The sequence below is a fragment of the Sinocyclocheilus anshuiensis genome, unplaced genomic scaffold (assembly GCF_001515605.1).
Source record: "Sinocyclocheilus anshuiensis isolate Anshui unplaced genomic scaffold, SAMN03320099.WGS_v1.1 scaffold5307, whole genome shotgun sequence".
Classification (NCBI taxonomy): domain Eukaryota; kingdom Metazoa; phylum Chordata; class Actinopteri; order Cypriniformes; family Cyprinidae; genus Sinocyclocheilus; species Sinocyclocheilus anshuiensis.
The window spans coordinates 1-8,767 of record NW_015538251.1 but is presented as its reverse complement, the minus strand read 5'-3'; the positions used below and the strand labels follow the sequence as shown (position 1 = coordinate 8,767).

The window sequence follows — 8,767 nt, the reverse complement described above, 5'->3', positions numbered from 1 at the left end:
TTCTCAGTTGTTGAGGTTTCTGGTCTCCAAATGGAGGCTTTGGTTCAAATCCCACTCCTGACAACAGTTCTTTTAGAGTGAACAGACTAGAAAAAGAATTGAAAGTAATTATGAAACAGTAAACACATATTTTGGATCCTTTATTTTGCCATCTGACCAACTCCAGTGATAGAATTGCCCTTCACATTCTTGGGTGAGTGTGTCAGAATGGCCGAGTGGTCTAAGGCGCCAGACTCAAGACATATCAACCTTCTCAGTTGTTGAGGTTTCTGGTCTCCAAATGGATTTGTGGGTTCAAATCCCACTTCTGACAGCGACTCTTTTAGAGTGAACAGACCTAGAAGTAGAATTTGAAGTAATTATGAGACAGTAATTTATATATTTTGGATAATTTGTTTTGCTTCTGACCAACTCCAGTGATAGAATAGCCCTTCACATTCTTGCCTGATTATGTCAGAATAGCCAAGCGGTCTGAGGCACCAGACGCAGGATTTATCAACCTTTTCAGTTGTTGAGATTTCTGGTCTCCCAATGGAGGCGTGGGTTCAAATCCCTCTTCTGACAACGGTTATTTTAGAGTGAACAGACTAGAAGTAGAATTGGAAGTAATTATGAAACAGTAAATACATATTTTGGATCCTTTATTTAGCCAGCTGACCAACTCCAGTGATAGAATTGCCCTTCACATTCTTGCATAAATGTGTCAGAATGGCCGAGTGGTCTAAGGCGCCAGTCTCAAGACATAGCAGCTTTCTCAGTTGTTGAGGTTTCTAGTCTCCAAATGGAGGCGTGGGTTCAAATCCCACTTCTGACAAAAGCTGTTTTAGAGGGACCAGACTAGAAGTAGAATCTGAAGTAATTATGAGACAGTAAATGATATATTTCGGATCCTTTATTTGGCCAATTGAACAAATCCAGTTATAGAATTGCCCTTCACATTCTTGCATAAATGTGTCAGAATGGCAGAGTGGTCTAAGCTGCCAGACTGAAGGTTTATCATTCTTATCAGTTGTTGAGGTTTCTGGTCTCCAAATGGAGGCGTGGGTTCAATTCCTCCTTTTGACAACAGTTCTTTTAGAGTGAACAGACTAGAAGTAAAATTGGAAGTAATTATGAAACAGTAAATGCATATTTTGGATCCTTTATTTTGCCATCTGACCAACTCCAGGGATAGAATTGCCTTTCACATTGTTGCATGATTATGTCCGAATGGCCGAGCGTTCTAAGGCGCGACACCCAAGGTTTATTAATCTTCTCCGTTGTTGAGGTTTCTGGTCTCCAAATGGAGGCGTGGGTTCAAATCCCACTTCTGATAAAGGCTCTTTTAGTGTGAACAGACTAGAAGTAGAATTGGAAGTAATTATGAGACAGTAAATGATATATTTTGGATCCTTTATTTGGCCAATTGAACAAATCCAGTTATAGAATTGCCCTTCACATTCTTGCATAAATGTGTCAGAATGGCCGAGTGGTCTAAGCAGCCAGGCTGAAGGTTTATCAAGCTTCTCAGTTGTTGAGGTTTCTGGTCTCCAAATGGAGGCGTGCGTTCAATTCCTCCTTTTGACAACGGTTCTTTTAGAGTGAACAGACTAGAAGTAGAATTGGAAGCAATTATGAAACAGTAAATACATATTTTGGATCCTTTATTTTGCCATCTGACGAACTCCAATGATAGAATTGCCCTTTACGTCCTTGAATGATCATGTCAGAATAGTTGAATGGTCTAAGGGGCCAGACTCAAGGCATAGTAACCTTTTCATTTGCATAGGTTTCTAGTCTCCAAATGGAAATGTGGGTTCAAATCCCACTTCTGACAAAGCCTATTTTAGAGTGACAAGACTAGAAGTAGAATTTTAAGTAATTATGAGACAGAAAATGCTTTATTTTGGATCCTTTATTTTGCTTCTGACGAACTCCAGTGATAGAATTGCCCTTCACATTCTTGCCTGATTATGTCAGAATGGCCGAGTGATCTAAGGCGCCAGACTCAAGACTTGTCAACCTTCTCAGTTGTTGAGGTTTCTGGTCTCCAAATGGAGGTGTGGGTTCAAATCCCACTTCTGACAACGGCTCTTTTAGAGTGAACAGACCTAGAAGTAGAATTGGAAGTAATTATGAAACAGTAAACACATATTTTGGATCCTTTATTTTGCCATCTGACCAACTCCAATGATAGAGTTGCCCTTTACGTCCTTGGATTATTATGTCAGAATGGCTGAGTGGTCAAAGGGGCCAGCTGCAAAGCATATCAACGTTCTCATTTGCTGAGGTTTCTGGTCTCTAAATGGAGGCGTGGTTTCAAATCCCACTTCTGACAATGGATCTTTTAGAGTGAACAGACTAGAAGTAGAATTTGAAGGAATTATGAGACAGTAATTTATATATTTTGGATAATTTATTTGGCCAATTGAACAAATCCAGTTATAGAATTGCCCTTCACATTCTTGCGTAAATGTGTTAGAATGGCTGAGTGGTCTAAGGTGCCAGGCTTACGGCCATACCACTCTGAGGGCGCTAGAGAGCTACAGGAAGTGAGTTTGCAGTAGTAGGAAGAGAGAGCTCTTCCAATTTTTGTGTTGTTTTGTTTTGATTTTGAATTACTTAAGAAAGTGTTGAAAAGTTTTAGTTTTTAGTTTACAGATTAGTTTACTGTAACTCCAAACAGTGTCTACTGTTTGGGGTTTGGGGTTTTGGTATTTTAAATATGACGGATGTAATGGTACAAGGACACGGACAAGCTAAATGGAATGAGATGGAGGATGATGAAGTTCATGAAAGGACTACAACAATGACTGAAAAGAATACAAATGAGGATATTGGAGAAACATCATGGGCAACTGTAGTTTCAAGAGGAAAGCAAGTAAAGAATACCAACAAGCAAGACAAAATGAGAGATCTGCAAACAACGAAAGGTACAGAAAGTATAAAAGGAAATGATGAAAGTAGATCTACGTTTTGACAACAACAAGAGATGATAAACAGACTTAAAAAACAAACAAGATATCAAAGAGAATATAAGAAAGAAGCGACATTGACCTTAAATGTGAAAGACATTGAAAATACAACAATAATAATGATAATCAAAGCAGTAGAAGATAAATCTGGAATCGGAAAACTCATTGGACTTCGGAGAAAAGCAAATAATGAATTTGAAATGACTATGCAGAATGAGATGGATTGTGAGGATTTGTTGGATGGAATCATGATTAATGGACAAAAATGTGAAATTAGAAAGTTGTGTGCAACAGAAAAAATTGTGTCTTTTTTGAATTTGCTGAGTTACATTAAAGATGAAGACATTACTCAAAAACTGGTTGATTGGGGTGTAATTCCTATCCTCCCTGTAAGAAGGAGATATTATCCTGGGACAACAGTGGCAGATGGAACACGGTTCTTGAGGGTAAAATTTTCACAAGAGGTGACATCTTTACCATACAACGCAAAATTCTTGACTGAGGAAGGAGCACAATTCTTTAGAGTGATACATGATAATCAAGTAAAGACATGCAGAATCTGTTCAAGTACAGAGCATGAGAAGAAGGATTGCCCTCTTTTTACATGCAGAGATTGTCTTGTGCAGGGGCATTATGCGCGGGACTGCAAAGAACTGAGGTGCCAAAGCTGCAATAAGACCATGCTGAGATGCAGTTGTGAGACAGATAAAGACTGCAATAAGACCATGCTGAGATGCAGTTGTGAGACAGATGAAGAGGAATACAAAGAAGAAGGAATGGATATACAGGAGGAAATAGGAGACACTACAGTTGAAAAGCAAAATGAATCACAAAGGCAAAATGACAGCAGTGAAGATAAACAAAATGATGGGAGAAAGGAGGATAACAACACAGAGGAGGATGCAGGAATGAGCAAGAGGGGAGAATATGGAATGGATATGGAGAAAAGACCTTACACAGAGGATGAATGTGTAAACAAGGATGATTTACTTGAAAAACGAGAGCATGCAGAGGACATTGAACAAGATGACAATGAAGGACAAGGAGAAGACGGAACTGAAGGTAAAGAAACAAAGACATTGTTTGAGGTAAGAAAAGCTGAAATGGGGGAAAATAGCTTTGGAGTGCAAAGTAAAGGACATTTGAACAGATGTATTAAATCTAGATTGAAAGATACAAGCATAAACATTGAACAGGTTTTAAAAAAACAGGATAAGAAGAGAAGAACAAAAGGAAAGAATGGAGAGAAGAAAACTGTATCACTAATGAGTTCTTTATGTGTTGTTTCGTTGAATGTCAGAGGACTAACAAAATACCAGAAAATGGAGAGATTAATATATTTGACTAAAAATTGTGATGTATTATGTTTACAAGAAACATTTTGGGGAGAAACAATAAGTGATGAAATAAGAAAATTATGGGATGGAGAAATGTATCTGAATTGTGATTTGGAGAGGAAGGGGGGTGTTGCGATATTAATCAAAAGAGGGGTTTTTGAGGCAAATGAAGTAGAATATAAAGACACGAATGGTAGAATTATAATAGTTAAATTAATATATAAAGGCAAAGAAATAAAAGTGTGCAACATTCATGCACCAAATGAAGAAAAATAAAAATTTGAATTTTACAAAAGCTTGAATATGTTAATGGACAAACAAGAAAATGTTTTTATTTTAGGTGATTTTAATACAGTGTTGCAGTGAATTGATATAGATGATTCTATGATTGTTAGAGTTGATAGAGGGAGGAATGAACTTTATAATATAACGAGAAAATACGACATGGTTGATGTGTGGAGAGAGAGAAACGGTTTAAAAAGAGATTATTCAAGAAGACAAATTGTTGGAAGAGACTTAAAGCAAAGTAGAATAGATTTATTTTTATGTAACATAAAATAATTACATTATGTTCCAAAAGCATTTTATAAAAATTATAGTGAAAGTTACCATGATTTTTTATGGATAACAATGGATTTTAGTGAGATTATAAAAGGAGAAGGAGTATGGATGTTAAATACAGGACTTTTAAAAAAGGAAATGTACAGAATAGAAATAGAAAGTATAATAATCAATAGAGTTAATGATGAGATGTATGGAAAAGAAAGAGGATTTTGGTGGGATTGTCTGAAAAATAGAATAAAGAGGTTCTCGATTATTTTTTCTAAAAAAGTTCAGAGAGCTAAAAGAATGATAGAAAGTAAAGTTAAAAAAGAATGGGATGAAGAAATGAGAAAAATGAATGAGGGAGAGAAAAACATTGATAAGATAAAAGAACTGCAGGAAAAAATGAGGGAAATAGAGGAAGAAAGGTGCAAGGGAGCTATAATAAGAAGTAGAGCTAAAGAAATAATAGAAGGAGAAAGAAGTACTAAATATTTCTATGAATTAGAGAAAAATAGACAGAAAGCAGATATAATTAAAAGTATCAATACACAAGATGGGAAGACAGTGGAAGACACAGAAGGAATATTAAAATAAATTAGAAGATTTTACAAAAACTTGTTTACAGAAAATGAGTTAATTGCAGAGGATGATGAATATTTATTAAAGAAAATAAAAGCTAAAGTAAATAAGGAAGACAGAGAAATGTGTGAGAATAATATTACTGAGACAGAAATAGAAACAGCAATTGACCAGTTAAGAAATGGGAAAAGTCCAGGAATAGATGGATTACCGAATGAGTTTTATAAAGTTTTCAAAAATAGTTCATGTCCAATTCTCAAAGAAATATATGTTGATGTATTTAAGAATGGTGAATTAACACAAAGTTTGAAGAAAGGAGTAGTGAAAATAATATACAAGAGAAAAGGAGATAGAGGAGATTTAAAAAACTACAGGCCACTTAGTATGCTGAATACTGATTATAAAATTTTAACTAAAGTATTAGCAAACAGATTGAAAAAAGTGGTACCAAATATAATTACAACAAATCAAGCATATGCAGTTTTAAACAGAGATATCTCTGACATTATTAACAGTATAAGAGATCTGATATGGTATATGAGAGATAAAAAAGAAATGGGGTATATTATAAGTGTAGATTTAGAAAAAGCGTTCGATAGGGTAGAGCATAAATAATTGATGAATGTAATGGAGAAGTTTGGATTTGGTAAGAATTTTATAAAATGGATCAAATGTATATACACAGATATTAGAAGTTGTGTTAAAGTGAATGGATTTTTAACAGAAGATTTTAAAATAACAAGATCAATCAGACAAGGATGCCCAATGTCAGCACTGTTATACACTTTAGTGTCTGAAGCTCTAGGTCTGGCAATAAAAATGGAAAAAAATATAAAAGGAATATGGATAAAAGAAGAAGAAACAGAACATAAGATATATCAATATGCTGATGATACAACATTGTTTGTCAAAGATATTAAAAGTATAGGAAAAGTAATGGAAGTTCTGGAAAAATATTGTAGAGGAACAGGGGCAAAGGTTAATAAAGAAAAAACAACTTATATGAGAATTGGTGAAATGAATGAATTACCTGTTAAAATACCATTTAAAGAACAGAAAGGAAATATGAAAATTTTAGGAATAAGAGTTGGAGAAAATGAAAATGTAATTAGGAATTTAATATGGGAGGAAGTTTTAACAGCAATGGTAAAAAGGTTAAATTTTTGGAAATTAAGGAATTTGTTTTTAAAAGGGAAAGTTCTAGTAATAAACTCTTTGCTTTTATCAAAAATGTGGTATGTTTTAGGATCAGTGAGCATGCCATTATGGGTGTATAAAAAAATAAAATCTCTAATTTTAAATTTTTTATGGGAAGACAAACCGTCGAAAATTGCATATAATACTATAATTGGGAAAGTTGAAGAAGGAGGACTGGGACTATTAGACCCATTAATAAGAATGAAAAGCATACGAATAAAAATAATTAAAAAATATTGGAAGGATGAAAAATATGGCTGGAAAGATGTAATGACTTTTTATTTAAACCAGTGTGGTAACATAGGAGATGCTATTTTATGGATGAAACTAAAGGAAAATATGATGAATATAATTCCAGAATACTATAAAGAAGTCTTAAAAGCATGGGGGGATTATAGCAAGTATGTTGTTTGTACATCATTGAATAAAGATGACATTTTAAGACAACCACTGTTTTTAAACAAGTTACTTAAAAGGGGAGAACAAACATTTTTTTTATAAAAAATGGTATAATGCAGGGATAAGACAAATTAAAGATATTATGTATGAAGTTATACCTGTTTTTTTACCGATACAAGTGATAAGTGATGCAATTGAAGAAAATTATGAAGAAGAAAGTAAAGTAGTTCTAGAAGATCAATATGAAAAGTTAAAAGAGATAATACCAAAAGAATGGATACAAATTTTAGAAGGGAATACAGAAAAGATGATAAATGACAGAATGGCGGTTAGTGTTAAAATAAATAACAAACAACATGCTTTTAATGATCTAAAGTTAAGGTGTTTTTATTATTGTTTATGTAAAGATGTTTTCATTAAACCAAGAGCAGAAGACTATTGGCAGAGATTATATCCCAATATGGAAACAAAGATAATATGGCAAAATTTAAGATCATGGTGGAAAAGTCCTATTTTAGAGAATTTTGATTACTTGTTAAGACATAATTGTTTGCTGAGTGAAATGAGACTGTGTACTATTGGTATAGCACAAGATGCAATGTGCAAAGTATGTAATAGAGAAGAAGAAGGAATATTACATTTATTTTTTAATGTTTTATAAAAAAATTGAAAGAAATGGTGAAAAATTTGGGGGTTGAAGAAACAACTGTTGATGTGAATTGGGAAACAATATTTTTGTTTGGTTTTAAAGGTGAAGCCAAAAATGTTTGTTTTTTAAATATGATGTTAACAGTTGCAAGATTGAGAATTTGGAAAAGAAGGAATGTGGAAAAAGAGAAAAAGGAGAATGTTTCTGTGTGTAAACTTTTTAAACAAAGGATGGTCTTAATACTTCAAGTATTATATGATTATTTTAAAATGGAAGCGAAAGAAGAAGTATTTGATAAGAATTTTGTACAGAATAACCCTTTTGTTGAAAAGACATGGTTTAATTTCAATATAATATTGCCTGTATGTGAATTAGATTGTTCTTAAAATGTTTTCTAATTTTGTACAGAATAACCCTTTTGTTGAAAATATATGGTTTAATTTCAATATAACATTGCCTGTGTGTGAAGTAGATTGTTCTTAAAATATTTTAAATTAAAAAAACAAAACAAAAGGTGCCAGACTCCAGGTTTATCAACCTTCTCAGTTGTTGAGGTCTCTGGTCTCCAAATGGAGGTAGTCTACAAATGGAGGCGTGGGTTCAAATCCCACTTCTGACAAAGCCTGTTTTAGAGTGACCAGACTAGAAGTAGTATTTTAAGTAATTATGAGACAGAAAATGCTTTATTTTGGATCCTTTATTTTGCTTCTGACCAACTCCAGTGATAGAATTGCCCTTCACATTCTTGCCTGATTATGTCAGAATGGCCGAGCAGTCTAAGACGCCAGACACAAGGTTTATCAACCTTCTCAGTTGTTGAGGTTTCTGGTCTCCAAATGGAGGCGTGGGTTCAAATCCCACTTCTGACAACGGTTCTTTTAGAGTGAACAGACTAGAAGTAGAATTGGAAGTAATTATGAAACAGTAAATACATATTTTCGATCCTTTATTTTGCCATCTGACCTACTCCAGTGATAGAATTGCCCTTCACATTCTTGAGTGAGTGTGTCAGAATGGCCGAGTGGTCTAAGGTGCCGGACTCAAGACATATCAACGTTCTTAGTTGTTGAGGTTTCTGGTCTCCAAATGGAGGTGTGGGTTCAAAT

The 8,767-nt window shown here is 34.1% G+C and overlaps 3 non-coding genes across 3 annotated transcripts; all 3 read left to right on the top strand.

Moving 5' to 3' along the window:
- Positions 1 to 201: 201 nt before the first annotated feature.
- Positions 202 to 313, top strand: trnal-caa (transfer RNA leucine (anticodon CAA)). Its single transcript has 2 exons — positions 202 to 239; positions 268 to 313. It is a non-coding gene; the product is annotated as a tRNA-Leu (tRNA).
- A 389-nt stretch (positions 314 to 702) lies between these two features.
- On the top strand, positions 703 to 814 carry trnal-caa (transfer RNA leucine (anticodon CAA)). Its single transcript has 2 exons — positions 703 to 740; positions 780 to 814. It is a non-coding gene; the product is annotated as a tRNA-Leu (tRNA).
- A 1,140-nt stretch (positions 815 to 1,954) lies between these two features.
- Positions 1,955 to 2,066, top strand: trnal-caa (transfer RNA leucine (anticodon CAA)). The gene is made up of 2 exons: positions 1,955 to 1,992; positions 2,021 to 2,066. It is a non-coding gene; the product is annotated as a tRNA-Leu (tRNA).
- Positions 2,067 to 8,767: the final 6,701 nt, after the last annotated feature.